Source organism: Balaenoptera borealis, assembly GCF_965194805.1.
Source record: "Balaenoptera borealis genome assembly, chromosome: 7".
In the NCBI taxonomy this organism is placed as follows: domain Eukaryota; kingdom Metazoa; phylum Chordata; class Mammalia; order Artiodactyla; family Balaenopteridae; genus Balaenoptera; species Balaenoptera borealis.
The window spans coordinates 51,889,704-51,911,950 of NC_138864.1; positions in this window are offsets into that span (position 1 = coordinate 51,889,704).

Sequence of the window (22,247 nt, forward strand, 5' to 3'; positions counted from 1 at the left end):
ATTTTAGAAAATCCTTGTACCCATTCATTTTGCATTGATTCTATCTTCAAAATCTCAATTAATATCTACTTCTGAGCATTCATTTATCTCTAAAATAAGGCATTTACAGAGATTCATGTCTTCTGATAATACCATGAGATTTTCTTTTATCATAAATTTTTTTTTAAAAATTGCCAGTGTTTAAAATATATAGGAAAGTATGTCACTTGCTCTAGGTGTTACAAATAATTAACGTTCAAGAATCATACAGTTCAAGGCAAAACAGAAATTAAAAATTAAAAGAAAAATAGAAAAGACATTTCAAGGCAGTAAGTGACTAATTTCTTAGCGAAGGAAAACAGCCTTTTTTTTTTTTTTTTGCATATTCTGTCTATAGCTAACTTTTGATTCAGATAGTTTGTGCACATCCAGGAATAATATATAAAACATATATCAACCAGTATGGCTTTGTCCCTCCTCAGTTAAAAGGGCCTACAGCCACGATGCTGGAAGGAGGTCCTAGGGAAGGCTCCTGCTGACAGGAATTACCTCTTAAGTTGTTGGAACACAAAGAGTTCTGTGTTATGCAACTTATATCTAGTTGATTTTTGTCAATCTAGTATTTATTGTTCAAGAATTTTATAAACTGTACTTATAAGCAAGATCTTGTGTTTTCTACTTATAATTGCCTTCCACCGGTTGTTAGCTGTTTCCATGAAGCCATACTAAGCTACAGTATAATGCAGACTGTTAGATTTTGACAGGATAAAATAAAGCATTGCACTGAGTTTATTTGCATAATTAACATTTTAGGGTCTTGAAGCAGACCTGATACATGTAACTGAAGAAAAAGGTGTTTTTAAGATTTCTTCTAATTAAGTAATATGTAATAAGGTGTGAAGATAATAGTCACAGTGATTATAAACTGATAAGATAAATTTATTTTTAAAAATCATGATCGTGGGCTAAAACAGGAAAGTTCCTCTCACTTCACCTTCTTTCTTTATCCCTCACAATGCCGTACATACAGAGAAGCATTTAGGATAAGGAGGGGCATAGCTAGAGTGTTAGTTTGAATCATAAAGCTATTTTGGTGTACCATTTTTCAAAGTCACAATATTTTCCTTAATCAAAAGGAGACTATTGAAAAATCCTTAGAAGAAATAATCAGCTTAACTCCTGTTTAAACAGTTCAGATTAAAACAAAAAAAGTTTTAATTGGAGAATCAAAGCATATTCAGATTAATCAATTTGGAGAAAATTTTAAAGTTATAACCTGAGCAATATAACATAAAGTAGCAGGAAATGGGAAGCCCCTGAAGGTTATCACATTGGGAATTAAAGATACAATAGCATCTGAGGGGAATCCCACTGGCTGTTAAAATGTAGGAGAACAAGAAGAGCCTGAAGAAAGGAAAAATCTAAAAATATTTTGGAATGGTTCATGCGTGAGAGATTTGAGTTGTTATTTTTAAAAGAGAAAGCAGTGGATTAATTTACAAGACATCACTCAATAACATCTTCATAAGCACAAATCTATTTAGAACAGAAATCATGTCCAACTCCCCTGCTCAAAAGCCCCAGATCACTTCCCACTGCACTAAGAATAAGATCAAATGTATTTTTGATTCTCTACAAGGCTTAGCATGTCCTTGCTCCTGTCAAAATCTTCTACCATTGTTGCCCTTGCTCACTTAATCTATCTCTACTGAGTTTTGCTGTTCCTAGCTTACAGCACGAAGACTGTGCTTGCTGTTTCCTCTTGTGAAGCTTCTCAACAAATGTACACATCTCCCTCACAGATCATTCAGCTCTGTAAAGACCCAGAGTCTCCTCTATCCAAAAGAACATCCACCACACTCTATCATTTTACTTTGTTTTATTTATTTTTCATATCATTTATTACTGCATGATTTTATATCTGTGCACCATCTTATTTCTCATGGGAATGTGAGTTCTGTGAATGCAGGAATCTCATTTGCTTGTTCACTACTGTGCATGGAACATGGTTGAAACTCAATAAACATTTGTCCAGTGAATAAGTGACTATGTATAACTGCATATCTAGATCTCCATGTCCATATGTGTTTACATATCTAGCTATGATTTTTAAAACCTGCTGGGATTTTAAATTTGCATTATAAAAATGCATAGTTAAATATGCAAAATGTTGTGTATTAGAAAGTAAATATCACTGTAATATGACTATTTAAACATCATTACAGATATTCTTTCATTCTTATTTCACCAATACTTTATACATGTTATATATAAAATAATGTTTTTTGAAATGCAGTTTCATACATATACTGTTCATTTAAATATACTTACATAAATCCAGGGCCATTCAGTATATTCAGGGTTTTATATTGCTATTTCACCCAATATTATTTTTCCCAAAGACTAAATGTTATTTTAGATAGTTTATTGCCCTTGTTTTTTTTTCTTATATGAGCAGTCTTTATTTTTTTCTTTTTCCATTTTGGTTGGCATTCTGCTTACCGTCTGGCTGTTAACCTATATAAGCAGCTCCTGCCTCAGTCCTACCAAGTAACACATGTCAATTACCTTTATGCATTTTTCGGTATCTTTCATAATTTATATACACATATTGATACACAAACACACACATAGTTTGGGGTTTTTTAATCATTTGGGGGTTATTTTTGTTTGGTTTTGCTTTACACAATGGGACCATGTGATATATACTCTAGCCTTTATCACACAACTTGGAGGATATTTCTAATTTCTAATTTGAAAGGGCTGCAGTGTATTTTACGTTATGAGTATAATCTATGTTATTTATCTTTTCGTCTAGTGATAGCTATTCCCTTTCATTTATTTTCTTGTCCTTTTACTATTCTTATTCTTTCTTCCTTTCTTCCTTCCTTCCTTCTTTCCTGCCTCTCTTTCTCCTTCTTTCCCTTCCCCCTTTCTCCCTCTCTCTTTCTTAACTTTCTTTTCCTCCCTTCCTCCCTCCCCCACTTTCTTCCTCTCTTTCTTTCTCTTTCTTTAACGAACACGATACATGTCCTTATATTCCACCCCCATGGAAATTCTATGAAATAAATTGTCAGGTGGGATTGGAAAAACATTTTTAGTGACTAAATTTTGTAACTACAACTTATTTAATCATTCTCCTATAGTAAATTTAGACTTATTGCTATGTTATGCAAAGTAATACTGCAACAAATATTCTGATACTTAACTCCTTATATTCTTATGTATAAGTGTATCCCTCATTATTTCCTTGTGCATGCATTAGTATGTATTCCAGGAGACATACTATGCTTTGAAATAATTATACAAGGAGTATGAATTCTTTCAATGTTCTTGCTCCTTGATGGCAAATTATTTTGTATACTCACTACCAAATACTGTCGATTTTATCAGACCGATTCCAGCATTTATTCATTCAACAAATATTTAATGAACAATTTTTGTGTTCTAGACTCAATTACTTGCTTTTCCATCTTTTCAATTTAGAGAGTAAAACTGATATTTTTTGTTTGTTTAATATTTATCACTGACCAGATTTTTTTCAAGTTTACTGCTTTTGTTCTTCTGTGAATACCTTACTCATATTGTATTCTATTACCATGTATTAATCTCTGAATTTAACAGATATTTATTGTGCAGCTACTATATGGGCGGACGTTCTACCAAGTATGGGGATACAGGGTCAATGAGACAAATCAAATTTCTGCTTTTCATAGAGCTTACATGCCAAGGGATGAGGGAGAGGCAATAAATGAATAAACAAACAAGTAAATATTTAAAATGAGAGTCAGTTTTGGACATTTATGTTTGATATGACTGTTAGACATTCAAGTGGAAATTTCAACTACATAATTTACACATCTTAACTTCGTGGAGAAATCAAGATAAAAGATGTTGCTTTTTCTTTTGGAGTGTGAGTGTTAGTGAATTATAAGCCCTTGGCAGATTTGGGGGATATGGGATTCTGAAAAGTTATTTGATGCCTCCAGTTCTATTCCAAATACCATCTATATGTCTTTAGTAGAGCAATTTATGGAGCTACTGGTGCTGGCTGAAGTATGAGGTGTTGTCAGAAGCTGCTGACTCTGTAGTGACAGTTCTCCCAGTAGAAAGAGCTGAGGCACAACTTTTATTCACTGCTCCTGAGTAGGAGGGAGCTAAATACAAAGTGTTAGAAAAGGAAAGGTTACCCATGATGGAGATCATTGGAGGGGTGATATCAGGCTTTGTGACACACACATACTATCTACATATATAGACCTCCTTTATGTCAACTCATTATCATAATTTTTTGCTGCCTCCAAGGCAAAGAAAGCTGCACTTTGAAGCTGTACATGCCTGGTAACAGAAGTCTTCCTCAAGGTTTTGATAAATGAGTGACAAATTTATTGTTTAGCCTTTCCTCCCTCAAAGGATTATTCCCAATAAAATATCCTGGAATTTGGACTTGTACCCCCAAAGATTTACAGAGCCAAGTGAGGGCACTTTATGGGAGCCAACAGTAGAAAGGAAGAAGGAGCAATCCGTCGAACAGACAAAATGGAAGACAAAGAAAATTGAGAGAAATGTAAAATATTAAAATAGGCTTCAATTACAAAATAGAAATTATTTTATTTTAAAAAATACTTCCATTTAAGAAATTAGTAGATGAATTGAATAATAGGTTTGCCATTATTGAGACCTGAGTTTGTGGGCTAACGATCAAATGGAAGAAACATTTTGTAAACACAGTAAAAGTTGAAAGTGTTTCACTCATGAGGGAAAAGCAAGCGTCCTACGGGACTAATGCAGAAGATATAAATAAAACATTTTCCATAAGAAGCAAATGAGGAATGGAAAATAATTAAACAAATTAAGAATGGTATTTCTATGAACTGAAGGCTTGAATTTGCAGAATTAAAACAGTCCCCAAATTTCAGGCAAAAGAGCAGAAAGAAACACGTCTAGATATATAGCATAATGATTCTTAAACTTCAGAATGAATATAATATCTTGTAAATAAAAAAATTTTTTTCTTAAAAAATGAAAAGAATGAAATTGACCTTATTTTCATCTATTACACCAAAGACACTGGAATAACATGTACAGACAACTAGTAAGAGAAAACAGACCAAGAATTTTAAACCCAGCCATGTGAACACTCCATTGTCATAAAAAGAAGGAAAAGGGCATGTATTTATTTATAGCTTGTATGCTATTTAGGGCAAGATGCATGAGTCTTAGAAAATGTTTAAATGAGTTCCCTAAATAAAAAATGATCAGACCTCTTAGATTTGGGAAGATAAAGTGGATAGCTAATATTGGTTAACAATATATAGAGCTTAATCTAAATAAATGACTAGGGGTATTTAATTTGAGTGTTGAATTAGGATTCTTGAAATAGATGCTCTCTTTTTTTCCTTATAAAAGTCAAATTTATGATTAAATACAGACAGCAAAATTTTTATATCTTTTGAGTATTAAATATTTAAAATGAGAGATGCATACATAATTGCTAACTGAACCTTTAGAGATATTGCAGCATGTCTAATATTTTTCTTTTTAAGCTTTTTTTTTTTTAATTTTATTTTTGTCTGCATTGGGTCTTTGCTGCTGCGTGCGGGCTTTCTCTAGTTGTGGCGAGCGGGGGCTACTCTTTGTTGCAGTGTGCGGGCTTCTTATTGCGGTGGCTTCTCTCATTGTGGAGCACAGGCTCTAGGCACACGGGCTTCAGTAGTTGTGGCACGTGGGCTCAGTTGTTGTGGCTCGTGGGCTCTAGAGCGCAGGCTCAGTAGCTGTGACATACGGGCTTAGTGGCTCCGCGGCATGTGGGATCTTCCTGGACCAGGGCTCGAACCCGTGTCCCCTGCATTGGCAGGCGGATTCTTAACCACTGTGCCACCAGGGAAGCCCTGCAGCTTGTCTAATACTTAGAACAAATTTTATCAGTTATTACTTTATTTTCTATGTTTACCCAAGAATCCAACCACATGGTTTGTATATAATGGCTGGAGACCAATCTGGGGCCAAATATTTATTTCTCTTAATATAAAAAAATCTCTAAATGTATGTAAAATGTTTATTATTTCACTGTATAAACAAATTCCAAGTTCATAAATGGATAATATAAAAATGAAATTATGCCTTCCTCATTTGTATAGCATTATCTTTAGAGGTGAGTATTAGGTAAAAATAAGTTCAAATTCTACTACTTGTTTTACTTAGATAACTGACTTAGAAGGAGATTTTGAGACTTAGTGAACTATATTAATGAAGAATTTAATTTCCTTTCCAATAAAGTATTATTATCACTTCTGGGAATCATTACTTAAGATAGGTAGGCAGAATGTGACGAGAGTTCCTAGTACTCATTAACATAATTAATGTTTTAGACATAAGAACCCTGAATAAGCCATAAATTTGGCTTAATATGGGTCTTCAAAATAAATACTCTGCTGTATATATCTAATCTATACCTAGATAGATCAATGAGACATAGGTAGGTAGATAGACAGACAGATAATCAGAGAGCAGCACAGGTGATTTTCAAATAGACCATACTGAAAAAGCTTTAATAAGTGTCCATGTACTATGGTGGTAGATAGACACAGAAGCAAAAGAGAAGACAAGCAAGAGGGTCCTAAAAGAAGTTATCGGAAAAAGAAACAAGAGAGAACATGACTCCAAAAATACTTCTAAAACTGTGAAATAAAGGATGATACAATTGCCAGTGTACAGAGTCTATTGGAATAGGTGGTTGGAGATATTGAATGTGGATATGCTGAAGGTGTTCTGATAACTGAGGGGAGTAGCAGCAAGTATTAGTGACCTCATCTTTAGGAGAGTAGAATTTAGAAGCAAGAAATGAACTCAGTGTGAAGAGATGGCATAGGAAATTCTCAACCACAGCAGCAAGAGTATAAGATGAGAGTAAGTGAAACAAAAACATCCACTTGACACAGTAAATAGACTGCCGCCTGCATTTCCATGTGTACTCCCTGTGTCATAGCTGTACCTCCCATTCAGAAAAGTTAAGTTAAACCAGCAGAAAGAATGAAAGGTACAGGGAGAAGAAACCAGGCTATATTGGAAAAAAAATCTGCAACATGTATGTCCTATTTTTTTTAATATATTTCATTGGAAACATTTTATATTCTACTGGGGGGGGGGCGGTGTGTGTGTGTCTGTGTGTGTAAAAATGGGGGATGTACAGGTGATGAGAATTGGAGAAAGGAAAAAAAATGAAAGTAGAAAGCAACTTCAAACAAATCACTTGCTATAGCCTCAGGTATTCTGTTTTGTTTATTTTAAATATATTTCCTCTCCTTGACTCATTAAAATTGAAAAATATCCATTTTATTCAAGTTTGAAATAACATATTCTGGTGATCTATTACTTAACTGTGAGTAAAGATGAACTATTAAAAAAAGATTTTGGAAAAGAGAAATGGATTTAGTAAACATTGAGAACTGATAAAAATAAATGGTGAGCTGGTTGGTCTTAGTAAATTATTTTTTATACAGGAGTTTATAATTAGATTAATCATACTTTGGTTCATAGCACAGTATTTAAATTGGCCTATGAATGCTTGTGTGTGTATTTACGTGTGTGTGTGTTTACCAATAATGTTCCTTCTCCTGTGATTCTTTCTGTCACTTAATCCTGCCTCATAGCCAGAGGTAGCCACTTAATTACTAGCCATAATTGTGTGCCATATATGTATGATATATATACTATACGTATTTCTATCCAATACTCATATATATGTCACTGCATGTAGTCATCTTAACATGCCTTTTCCCTAACATTTTAAGATTTATCTATGTTGTTGTATGTAGCTGCACTTCATTCTTTTTTACTCTTATTATAATCATTATCTAAACATACCAGATTTATTAACTTTGCTCTTGATAGACATTTGGCATGTTTCTGCTTTTTGGTTATTATGAAAGTGTTAGTGCAAAAATTCTTAAATATCTTTTCCAGTGTAACTGTGCAAGGGTTTCATATATATATGTGTGTGTGTGCTTTTAACTATTTACATATCTTAGATTAATATTTGTCTCTATCTCCCTCTTTCAAATAGAGAAAGCCTGTAGCCTTTTGGCCTCTTGGAGTAGGGTGAACTAAAGGACCTTTTTAACATACCAGTCCGGTGGTGCTACAGTTTCTCTACAGACACAGATTTAAAATAAAGTGGTCATGCCAAGCTTTTCGTAATGCTTTTTCCCTCTCAGTTTATTTTTTGAATAGTCTTCTCTTTCTGTGTTCCTCACTGTACTGTGGTCATAGCCCCTTGATTTTGTAGAGAAAAACGTAAAGCTGGACCCAACATATAATTCAGGAGGTAACCCAAACCACAGTCTCCAAGTTCATATGGACTAGAATTGAGTGAAATTCTGGAAAGGCGGTGAACCGTCCTTCCAGAAAAAGCAGGGGCATCTATTACATTTGCTATTACCTAAACATTCCTAGGTACCTTTGATCTCTTTTATTTAGTGGGTGGCAAAGGCTTTTGGTACAACTGCAGAATTCACTGCTTTATTCCTTTAGAATTTGTGAACTAATCCTCTCGGCAGGCATGAAAGAAATGCTAATGTACTTTAAATATATTTGTATGCCAATTTAGTCCTCAGGGAGTGCTGCAGATGTGGATGCTTGGCAAATTGTCACAGAAAAAGTTTGAAAAATTGAGTCAGGTGGATAAGAATACATCTTCAAGGGCAGCATCTGACTGAATACTTATGTTGCTTATAAAACATGTAGACTGCTTCTTATAAAGTAGGATATATACATCACTACATATATACATATACACACTGTATATATCCTTTGTTAATATATATAAAATACATATGTGTATTATATCCTACTATATATATATATATATATATATATATATACATATATTATATATTCTACTATACTATGTAATTGTTGTTTGCTAAAAGTTTGTGTAAGCAGGAAATATCCTAGTCGTTTCAGCATTGAAAACTCCAAGTGACGTTGCTGGTCTAAATGCAGATAATAATAATAAAAATTTTTTTTTAATTAAATAAAGAAATAAATAAATGCAGATAAAAATCAATAACGCTATATGTACTCTTAGTCTAAACAGTGAGGAAACGATGGCAACTGTCAGCTTCGCATGTAGTATATGACATCTTATGTCTAATAAGGGAACAGGGACAATAGATTCCCAAGGATTCTTTAATATGAAAGTATAAGCTCTTATCTGGTATAGTTAAACTATATGAAAAGGTATGTATGTGAACCTATCCTTCTTTGGTTATATGTATTAAAAAGTCAGAAGGAGACTTGTGCTCTATTGCAAAACATTGCAAAACTAAGTAGTTGTGGAAGCATTTGATAAATGGAGATGTGCAATGCTGTTATTGCCATAATAGATTCCTAGTCCTATCCGGATTATTTATTGCTTTATTTAAACTCGTTTGCAAAGATAATATTTCAAACTCAGGCAGCCAGTACAGCACTGTTTAATTTACAAAGTGCCTATAACATCTAAACTATCATACAAGCCAGATATGTTTATAACTAACCTGTTGACTCAAACTGCCTGAATACAAGTGCATTCATTAATGTGGCAACCTCAACTATACAGAAGGCTTGCAGGAATGCGGAAGCAGTATTGAGGTCAGGAAGCCAACGTGCTAAGAAAAAGATCTCAGACACTGTCTCAGAGCTTAGTCTAGTTTTGAGCAAAGTTCCTACAAGTTTGATAAGACCGTTTCCCAGCTCACAGAAGCTTATAAATAGTAAATAAGAAAGATGGATTGGGAAGAACTCAGTAGCGGCTGGTGGCAGACAGATCAAAGACATGTCCTTGAATGGGGGTGGGGGAGACCTGCAATGATTAATGAGACAGTCTTCTTCTTTAGAAGCTCACCACCTAGATAAGGATAGCTCAACAGTGAATGAAAAAGAGTCATTATAAAAATCAAAACACACGAAAAAGGTCATTCAGTGGAAAGGCAGAAAGATTAATATTTTCAACCTATTTCAAAGTGACTTACCCTGGAGACCTTTGTTCTTTTCCTATTCACTGTAACAATTGATTCTTTTAATGATACCCTACCTCATTAAGATAAGACTTTTATTCATCCACTATATTTAAGTAGATAAGGGATACATATTATACTTGGGACAGCTGTAAATGCTGTTTTTTAAAATAAAGATAAACTCTTAAAAATTCAGCTTGAATCAGCTAGAAAATTATCTCAGATAGAAGCCTATCCTCTGACAATGTAGGTTAAGAGTCTTCACAGAAAGTTAAAATTATTTTGGCACCTTCAAAGCTATGGGAAAAGAGGCAATAGACATTCTTATGGATTTAATGTACTTCCAGTGATTTCAGTAGTAATATCACATGTGAGGTAGATAACTGTGTTATGCTTTGTAGTTATGAGAAAGTTCCTTAAGATTCAGCAAGTAGATTTAATCAGCTCACATAGAGGGTAGCCCTGCCTGCATCATTAAAGTCATCAAAAATAGTTAACATTTACCTGTCTGGTTATTGCAGATTATAAGCTACTCTCAGCTCTCTTAATTGTTCTGGTAGTAAAGAAAAGAAGATAATATCAGGTAAAAACTGTTTTTTTGTTTCTTTATATAATTAGTTTAGGCTTTTAGACTATTTAGAGTTAAACTTCTTAACCTTTAATATTATTTCTGCAAATGAGCAAGAACACAGGGACATAGCTGTGCAAGAGTTGTGTTTTGAGGTTAGTTTTATGAAAAGTTTAAAATGTGACCAGAGAAATTAGGGAGCACATTCAAGCAAGCATATCCTCCACTTGCTAATAAGGTTCTTTTCAAATAGCAAATATTTTAAAACATTGAATTAGTTAAATTAAGGTCAGATTTATGCAGCACTTTCATGTATGTGTTCACTGGTCACAGAGCTAATTTGAAGCTGTGAATCATGAAAAAAAAAAATCTGAATAGGGTTGTTGCTTTATGTTTCCTAAAATGCTTCTACACACATGGTCTCATTCTGTCCTCATAATTCTAGAGCAAAGATGTTCTTATTATAAGCATTTTGAATTAGGAAGAAAAAGAGAATAAAAACTTCTCAGATGAGTAATACTGTTAAGTGTTACCTTTTGTGTAGCACTTATTATGCTTTTCATAGACTAATTTAATTCTTACAGTCCTTAATATGAACATGTTATTAGAATATGTATTTAACAGATTTGATTTTTTTTTTTTTTAAAGAAATTCACGTTCTTTTATTTATTTATTTATGACTGTGTTGAGTCTTCGTTTCTGTGTGAGGGCTTTCTCTAGTTGCGGCAAGTGGGGACCACTCTTCATCGCGGTGCGCGGGCCTCTCACCATCGCGGCCTCTCTTGTTGCGGAGCACAGGCTCCAGACGCGCAGGCTCAGTAATTGTGGCTCACGGGCCCAGTTGCTCCGCGGCATGTGGGATCTTCCCAGACCAGGGCTCGAACCCGTGTCCCCTGCATTGGCAGGCAGATTCTCAACCACTGCGCCACCAGGGAAGCCCCAGATTTGATTTTTAATAAAGTCATCCCTTGGCATCTGCACAGATTAGTTCCAGGAGCCCCTGCGGTTAGCAAATCCAAGGATGCTCAAGTCCCTTATATAAAGTGGCATAGTATTTTCGTATAACCTACACATATCTTCTCATATACACTTTAAATCATCTCTAGATTACTCACAATACCTAATACAGTGTAAATGCTATGTAGATAGTTGCCGGTGTGTGGCAAATGCAAGTTTTGCTTTCTGAAACTTTTTGGAATTTGTTTTCCGAATATTTTCAATCCATGGTTGATTAAATCCATGGATGCAGAACCCATGGATATGGAGGGCTGGTTGTAAATAATCTGTGCCCAAGGTCACACACTTCATGAACGCTGAAGCCGGAATTCAAAGGCTGGCCTATCCGGTGCTGCAACTTTTTAAAAAAATTTATGTTATTACATTTGATCATAGTTTATTATCTATGTTTTACAAATGAATAAATTGACATTCAAAACATGTCCATGAATTGATCAAATTCATTGATCAATCAAAGAATTGATCTTTGACCTAAAACCCAGACTTCTGATTTTAAATGCTGGGCTCTGTCTATATATTGTTGGCTTTCTACCATGAGTCTAATTCAAATATATTTGTGATATTTTTGCTTTCTTTGCGGTTCACAATAATCCTTTGTTTCTACAATGTGTCATCAAAAATATATGCAAACTGTATGACCTTTATGAAATAGCTATTTATTATATCAATGTTGAAGTAAAGCATGTTACTACTTGATTAGCAAGACTAGGGTAGGTTGATTTTTAATATAAGTATGTACAGAAATGTTGCAACAGTGATTTTTTTATATAAATTCAAATTTCTCATTTATAATCTACAAATGCCTTAAGAGCACATATTAGTGAAATAATTTATTGGCCATGCAATTTGTGTGCAGTTGTTATGATATTATGATGAATGGCTTTTTTCCTGCCTATGTTTTTCATTGTAACAATAAAGAAAACAAAGTTAGGAATTATGCTCTCCATGTCATTAAGCATTCAATTTCCTCTACAGACAGGAACTAGTTCTAAGGTCAGCTGTGCAAGTATTTTTAGATACTTCAGTGAGTGTCGGGACCTGGCTGAATTGCAAGTGAGTTACAAATGAAATGGTAACCAGTCTTTCTTCCAAAAGACCAGTGACTTTTTTTTGTTTTTGTTTTACAATAAGTATATGCCTTAGATACATCAACTCAATAGATGATGTATGTGAATAATTATGGGATTTCTGGTAAGGCTAGTATTTTCTTGTTCTCTCTCATAATATGAAAAACATTCAAATATGGAAACAATAATTTAAGGTTTTTCTTGCCTCTTTGGAGAACAATAATTTTCTTATTTTTAATATTCTTGGTTGCAAACACCTTATTTTTTATAAATTATAAATTTTGAAAAGAGCGGAAGTTACATGTAAAAGGGCTAAATGGATATATTAGAAATATCTGCTCAAGATCTGCTGATGCTTGCATGTAGTTTTGCTTGTAGTTTTCTACCCATGCATATTCTGCACCGTTTTACATGGCTTAAGATACCGGTTAAGCCCAAAGACACATAATTGTAATATGTTTAAATTCTCTTTATTTTGTAGATACTAATGTGGTTTAATGAAAAATCATTCTATGTGTGTTCTTTGTTGCTGAAAATCAGTGAGATGAGAACAAACGTACTTTTATTAGTGCCTTAAGTAAATAACCGTAGACCTAATCGTATTATAACTCATCCACGAACAATGAAAGGGCTACTCTTTTTTTTTTTTTTTTTTTTTAAATTTATTTATTTATGGCTGTGTTGGGTCTTCCTTTCTGTGCGAGGGCTTTCTCTAGTTGCGGCGAGCAGGGGCCACTCTTCATCACGGTGCGCGGGCCTCTCACTGTCGCGGCCTCTCTTGTTGTGGAGCACAGGCTCCAGACGTGCAGGCTCAGTAGTTGTGGCTCACGGGCCCAGTTGCTCCGCGGCATGTGGGATCTTCCCAGACCAGGGCTCGAATCCGTGTCCCCTGCATTGGCAGGCAGATTCTCAACCACTGCGCCACCAGGGAAGCCCCCAATGCAAGGGCTACTCTTAAGTCCTCCTATGGGAGTTGCAGAGGAAGCAGAATAATTCGAAGAGATTCTGCAAGGTAAAATTCAAAAAAATATGATTTGGAAGAAATTAATACAGAATAATCTATATTTTAGGAGGAGAATTCTAGCAACAGATAAAAACATACATAAGGAAGGCAAAGTAAGGCTACATTGATAAGAGTAGCAAGTGTAGTTCACTTGTCTTGAAAATATGTCCAGAAAAAGAGCCCTGGCAATGGAAATAAGAAGGTAAGTATGAGAATGAAGATCATTTCTGATTTGGAATCACAGGAATTTGGTGACTTGATGAATCAGAAAGGCGGGGAGTAGCAGATGATTGTGCAAGATTATAGTCAGATTTTCACACCTCAATCGGTGTGCCTGCAGTAAAATTGCAATGTAATTATAATGTGTGAAGTTTTATTGCTGTTATTGTGGTTATTATAGTTGGCTAGGTTTGGTGTAGTTGGGGAGACTATCGTCACTGGTCTTGAATGCTAATTTTGAACGAAGACTCTATATGGTTTCTTAATCCTTAGATGCGAGGACTCTTTTCACAATTTTTTGTAACTGAACCTATTTTGCTCCCTGAATCAAAACACATTTAAATCATTCTCTCCCATTTCCCTTGAGTAAGAAACAGTTATCTTACAGCTGTATTGGGCCAACCCCATGCTTAATTTCTGAGGGTATCTGGAATCTGAGTACTGACTGGATGGGCTACTAGTGGATGAATGAGCTAATTAGTGACCTCAAGTGTACTGCTCAATGTTTGAAGCTCCTCTGGCATTCCTAGGGCCACTTGTCTATTGATGTCTTATTGTTGGTACAAAAGTTTAAATAGCCTGTCCTGCCTATGTGACCAGTAGGACATGAAAGACCACAGTGGAAACGTTGACTGACTCTCTTGAAATTAAGATTCCTGTGGTAAGCCGAATAATAGCCCTCCCAAAAGATAGCCATGTCCTAATCCATGAAAACTGTTCAGGTTACTTTACATGGTTTAAAAAAAAAAAAAGAAAAAGGATTTTGTGGATGTGATTATGCAAAGTATATTGAGATGGGCACACTATCTTGGACTATCCAAGTGAGTCCTAAAGGCAATCACATGTATCCTTATAAGATTGAAGCAGAGGAAGATTTGTCACACACAAAAGAGGAGAAGGCAATTGGACCATGAAGGCAAAGATTGGAGTGATACAGACACAATGGACAACCCATTCATCCACTAGTAGCCAAGGAATGTGGACAGCCCCCAGAAGCTAGAAGAGACAAGGAACAGATTCTCTCTTAGAGTCGCCAGAGGGAGCACAGACCTGCTGAAAGTTTGATTGTATCCCAGTGGTGCTGATTTTAGAATTTTGGCCTCCAGAACTAGGAGAGAACCCATTTCTGTTGGCTTCAAGCCACCAGGTCAGTGGTAATTTCTTATAGCGGCCACAGGAAATTAATATAGCTCCTCACACACATGTAGGTAGCTTGTCATCTGAAGACAAAGTTTATTCTGTGTGACTAAGAAATGTTCCAGGGGAATTAAGCCTGGAAATCTGCTGGGCCCTGTCACTTACCTGTGCTTTCTTTCTGTTTTATACTATGTTTATTAGCCTTTATTATAGCCTTCATGAACATGTTCTGTAGAGGTTTGTGAGTCCTGTCAGTTATCTGACCTATGTAATCTTTGCAGTTATATTATAAATAAGATTTTTGTAACAATTCTTGACTCAGTAATTTAAGTAATGGCTAACTAAGGCTTCACTTGAGAGGAGGAAAGTGGGAGTGAGAAACTATTGTTGCCAGGATGGCTTCCTGGCCATCCCTGGGGTGAGGTCATGAAAACACTGGGAGCATTGATGGTAGGGAAAATATATTGATGCCACTTGCAGTTGGTAGATCCCAGGTATGGATGAATCATTAAATTAAAGACAATAGAAATTCTAATGGAAAGGAAGTCTTAGCTGCTTTTGCCTCTTTTAACAAAAATGAAGGTAACTGAGAAATCGTCCAAAAATAGTCCCTTGACTTATACCTGCTGATTCAGTCTGTAAAGTGCAGGGGCATATTCATTGCCAAAAGGGAGTTGGCAAAAATCTGTTTTGATCAAAATGATTCCTATCAGACTAATAGTCAATAAAATGATTATACAGGTCACGGAAAGAGGGATTCAATAGGTTATTGAAACATGGAAACTTTATTGGTAACTCCTTTTTGTGCCCCTATTGAAATGGATTTTGCACATGAGAAACAAAGAAGCTGTATTCCTGTGTTGAAACTGTCAGGTGGAAGAGCATGATCAGACCTTCTCAGGACCCTCACTTAGCTTCAGCTTTTGCAGAAGCATAGGCAGAAGGAGTAAATTCCAACCTGCTAAGCCAGAAAAAAGTAGAAATACATAATACATATCCTAAAAAAGAAAACTACCCAAGATGTTGAAAAAAGAATGTCCATATGAGGCTGCTGCAGCCTTGTGACTACAACCAACTTAGAACTGGTTGTATGACAGTACTGAAGTTTCTTCTAATCTGCGTCTTTTTTTTTTTTTTTTTTTAAAGAAGTGATGGTCGATGCTCTTCTAAGATTGGCACAGGTCCTTATATTACTTTATTTATTTACTTATTTTGGTATTAGTTGTCCTCTTATTTACCAATTCACACCTTCATCACCATGACCTCAACTTCTCAGATGCTCTTGTAACCTAGAATTCCACAGGTTAGATGAATTAAGGAATTAAAGTAATCTTTTCCGTATAGGTTTGTGTATGGAAAGTGCCCACAGATCAATTGTTTGACACTCAGAATATATTCTCCCATTGAAAAACTATGTTATAAATGATAGTTACATCTCCAAGTCTATTGAATCTATAATCCAGCTGAAATTCCAAACATATTAAGTAAAATGCAACAAAACATTGTGACATTACTTTTTAAGTACCATAAAATGTATGTAAACATATAATATGTTAAAAGAACTGACATTTTCTTTTTTTAACAGCTTTATTGAGGTATAAATGATGTACAAAAATTTGCCCATGTTTAATATATATACTTTTATGGGTCTGGGCATATGCATACACCCATGAAGCCATCACCACAATCAATGTAATAAACATATTTATCACCTCCAAAAGTTTCTGTGTGTGCATAATACACATGTGTATTATGGTAAGAACACTTAATAGGAGATCTACCCTCTTAACACATTTTTAAGTTCACAATACAGTAATGTTGACTAAATATCCAGTATTGTACAGCAGAGCGCTAGAACTAATTCATCTTGCATAACTGAAACTTTAAACCAAATGACATTTTTTTTCTTTTGGTGAGGACAAAATGATTCCAAACTGCCCTGAATGGGGCTGAATAATGGGGAAAAGATTTGAATTATTGAGAAAAAAAGAATAAAATGAATAAAAATACAGTTAAACTGGATAGAAGTGTACAGATGGTTGGTTAAAAATGTCATGGAAAGAGAGAGAGAGCAGAGTTGCTCTTAAAATTCTAATAAACTACAGTAAGAGATAAAGTGGTCTGGATGTCCCACCAACAACTTAAACTGTAAAAGAGCCACTACAGAGTCATTTAATTTATGCTAGCCATAGAGGCTTAAACATTCTAATTATACAAAAGATAAACCTATAATCACTTCAGAGCTACTTCCAGTTAAGATAGTGGGGAGTAAAGGAGAGGGTTATGAGTCGAAGGATTTCCAAGCGATGGAAGGGCCAAGGTCTCTCGACACTACCCTCAGCAGGGAACCCAAGGTCATTTGCACTGGTAAAGGTGAAATGACTGGAGGGTTTGTTGAGTCCTGATACATGATATATAGTTACATCTAAACTTGCTAGTATAAAGCCAAAGAGCAACATAAAGGTAAATTTCAAATAGCAGGGTTTGCTAAGACAACTGTTGAAGGCTTACAAGTGAAAGTATGGCTCAAAGTAAGAATGTATAATGAATGTATAATGTACCTGAATATATTACTGGAACGAATGTGATGTCTGAATGGGGGATTCTTCCCATACTTCAATCATGGGGAAAAAAATGTTGTGCAAATATACTGTTCAGTTTTAATTGTGCATGCTTGATGAAAACATCTAGAAATAGCTAAGCCCATGCAAGTTGTCAGTTTATAACAATATCAGCTATCTGGGGGCTCTAGGAAATGTTGGTTTAATTAAGGATCTATAAGAGGCAGTTCCCACAAATTTCTTTTCCATAGTCCAGTTTGATCTGTAAAAAAATTGATGGATCCTAAAGCTGTAGATTGATGTCTTAATAAAGTAATGCCTGCTTCCCTTGAATACAATTAACCATGCCTGATATGGTATTAACAACTCAAGCTGTGAGACATGCTAAAGGATGTTAGTTTTCTCTAATCAGTTTGGCTAATGTCTTTTCAATTTCTGTTTTGGAAGAAAGCTTTGGCTGGTTGGGTCAGTTTGTATTCATGTAGGATGGACTTCAATACACATGTAGTAGTCTCCCGCAAGGATATTTAAAGGATCCTGTTAATTACTGCAACTGGGTGAGAAGAGATTTAGATTTGATTGAATTGAAAAGTACTATTATTTATTCTATTCATGATATAATGTGGATATTTAAGTCTGAAGACAAAGTTAAAACTAAAGTGCACATGTTCAGTAGTCATATGACCACACAAGATGTCTAAATAAGCCAAATATAAAGTACAGGGCCAGGGAAAATGGAGAAATTCTTACGTACAACTTAGGCAAAAGCTACAAGAGACAGAGGGACCTCTGGCAACCAAAACTAAGTTATTGTCATTGTCAGTTCAAAAAGTAAAGCAAGAAGATCAAAGATCAATTGAATGATTTGGTTTTTGGGAGAAATCACAGACCACATCTGGTAATTTTAGTAACCCCTATTTACACATTTGCCAGCTAATAAGAACTGAATTTACATGTAGCTCAGGGGAACAGAAGACTCTCAGCGTTGGAGAGAGCCATAGCAAAATGGAGCCTTCTAGGTCCACCTGATAGGCCACATTTAAATGATATTGGATATCTATTTTATATATAGTAGTGTGTATACGTTAATCACATCCTCCTAATTTATCCCTCCTCCCCTCCGCCTTTGGTAACCATAAGTTTATTTTCTATGTCTGTGAGTCTGTTTCTGTTTATATGAAATATTGATAGATAACCAACAAGGGCCTACTGTATAGCACAGAGAACTATACTCAATATTTTATAATAACCTATAAGGGAAAAGAACCGGAAAAAGAATATATATATGTATATATATCTGAATCACTTTGCTGTACACCTGAAACTAACACAACATTGTAAATCAAGTATACATCAATTAAAAAAAAAACATAGCCCTATAAAATCATAAAGAACTACCTTCACTGTGGTGATGGTTTTACGGATGTATACTTACCCCCAAACCCATCAAACTGTATACATATATATACCTCAATAAAGCCTCAATAAAATGGTTTTTAAAAATGATATTGGAAGTTTCTCTACACCATGATTATGCTGACTGGAGCCCTTAGGAAAAGCCCAAGACAGCCAACCAGTACCAGCTATTGGGATTCTGAATTAGAAAGTTACTTTACATAGCTTCAAGATAACACAGCTTTTAAAAGACAATTTTCGGTCTATTATGGGCATTAGTTGCAACAGATTCTATTAAGAAAGTCATAAAATTAGTTTGAGAACTGAAATGTCCTTTGATTCTTGGTTTATGTAGTATCATCATTCCAACAAGGAAGGACATGTGTAAAAGAGATTCCTTATTAAATGAAATGGCATATTCAGGAATACATGACAGGGGACCACTGGAAGTATCCATTGCACACGTGAATAGGTGATTGGTATGCCATTGAGCCCTACAAGAAATCTCCTTCAGGAGTTTCCTAACAGCATAGCTGGATGAGCCCCTCCCTATAATCAGTTATCAGAGGATGCCAAATATGCATCTAGGTTTAAGGATGGTAGCTCAAGAGTAGAGGACAGAAACTCAAATTGGAAAGCAGCTGTATTACAATGCACTCATTGTTGTGATTTAACTGAACATTAAAAGGATAAATCTGCTGAATGAGTAGACTTAAGATCCATCGGTATTGTCAATGGCATCAATAAACAAGAGAATAACAATATTAATATGGTAATGCTTTTTTATTATTTCTTGGGCAGTAGCCAATGGACTGGCAATAAATTCTGAAAATAGGGCTTGGGTAAACTGGAAGATAAAAGGAATCCCAGATGGGGTGTTATGTTATGGGAGTCCTTACGGACTTGGAGGGAAAAATCAAAATGTGGTCAGACTAAGGGAAACTTTATTCTAGGATGTGGTCCTTATTCCCAAGGTGGAACACTTCTGTCTTAGCTGGATGCTGGTGTCTCAAAGAAGTGGTGATAGAATCCCTCCACACTGGCTAGGCTGGACTTTCTACATCCCCTAAGACTATCTGATCTCTGCTGTCTTGGTTCTGTTCTCAATACCATAATAGTCATATTATGTAAGCATCAGACAGATTTCCCCTGTTCATACAGAACTAAGCCCTCAATCAAGGACTACTGCTTCCTAAAAGACAATTTAATTGTTTTTCATGGCTTTTCTAGTTCTTCCATGTAGAAGCTGCCATCAGGTCTGGGGCAAAAATCTCTTTAAGCTGCATTTAACTTTTCAAATGATATTCTCTCCAGTTATGGTGTTAAGATTTTATAATATAATATTCCCTTCCACTTGCTTGATTTATTGTTCATTCTTTTCCCACACAGCTCACAAGTCTTTTCTGCTATATCTCCCAATTTTCACTTTAACCATTGTTTTCACCTCGAAGACACAGTGCATCCTTGTACTTAGTTTCTTATTCTTAACAAATTTATATTTGCAAATGTGTAAATTTAACATATCCCTAGATTAAAACCAAGAAGGGGAGCATACCCTATTTATAGTTTAGGGATAATTCAGTGATTATTGTTTAATCAAATAGAATTACCATACTAGCATTTTGTTCTAGATTGTCAAAAGTTCAGAAATAGCTGAAGTAAAACCAATAAATCACCAAAGCTGTAATTAGTAAAATTTTTTGTACACACACCGAGAAGACAGTTTGCAAACGGACCATTCAAACCAAAACATGGAATGAGGCTCAGGGATCTATTGTTATAAAGCAGCTTAAATAGTGAGAAAACAGTGACTTTATTTTTCACAGCGATTGGTTGTAATAGTAGACTTTTCTTAAATCATAAGAATTGGTTACTGGTTACTTCATACCAACCTTGGGAAACAGTTCAGGTTTTGCTTATGATTTCCAGAGGCATGAACAAGAAATGACTCAGGTCCAATTTATCTTGCAATTTAAGCTAAATTGCGCTTTGTTTGTGGGACTAAACTGGTTTTGTCTGCTCAGGAATTTTCAAGGCTGGTCTCCATTTTTTTTTTTTTTTTTTTTTGACAAGACAAACCTCCAAAGGCGTAAAGTTTATTTAAATTTGGAAAAAAACACTAAGATATAATATCTGAATTTTATAGAAAATTTATTTTTGGTATATGAACATCTAGTTGCCTATATATTCTCTTTTTTTTTTTTCCAAATTTATTTATTTATTTATTTATGGCTGTGTTGGGTCTTCGTTTCTGTGTGAGGGCTTTCTCCAGTTGCAGCAAGCGGGGGCCACTCTTCATCGCGGTGCGCGGGCCTTTCACTATCACGGCCTCTCTTGTTGCGGAGCACAGGCTCCAGACGCACAGGCTCAGTAGTTGTGGCTCACGGGCCTAGTTGCTCCGCGGCATGTGGGATCTTCCCAGACCAGGGCTCGAACCCGTGTCCCCTGCATTAGCAGGCAGATTCTCAACCACTGCACCACCAGGGAAGCCCAAATTGCATATATATTCTTAAACTGGTTATATCTCCACATTTAGTAGTACTCTAAGCAGCCTAAACTTTGAATTAGCAGAGTGTTATTTTGAGAAAATATCTGTTTCTTCCTTGCAATTTTCCCTTTTATTTCTTCTTCTTTATGGGCGTGGGAGGTATTATGCTCATTGTCACAGGAGAGAAAAGTTAGCAGAACTGAAAAAAAGCAAGAGCTTACAGATTTCTTTGCATTTATTTTTTAAAGCTTAAACTTTTAGGAGAAGGGGATTTTCAGGTACATAATGAGTATATTTAAGAAGCAAACAGGTAGAATTTATTTTTTTTGGCAGAAACATAAAGATATTTCTTTAAACTCAAGAGAAGGGCCAAGAAGAGCGACCCATCTTTGGTCAGGGTGCTATGGAAGCAGCAAAATCACTATGAAGGATAACTTCATGGAATATCTTAGTAGCGAGTATTTTAAGTTCCCACTGAAATCTGCATGCACCAAAGCTGTGTGGCAGTCACAAGGTAGTTACCCAACCAGAAGTGGCCACTGGATTGAAAATCTGGAGGTTCAGCAATAACCCGTGTGAACAGAGGAAGTAGGAACACATCAACCTCTCTCATTAATGCCTTGGAAAGGCCTGAGACTCTGAAGTAGAATATAATCACAGGAATTTTTTTTTTTGTCAGAAATTCAACGGTGTTGTTGAAAATAATATTTCTTCCACAATAACAAAAGTTATATGTCTTAAACAATGAGATATGGACAAAATTCCTACCTGTTAGAGTAGGCAGCTATTCTTGCAGAATTCTTCCCCTTTAACAG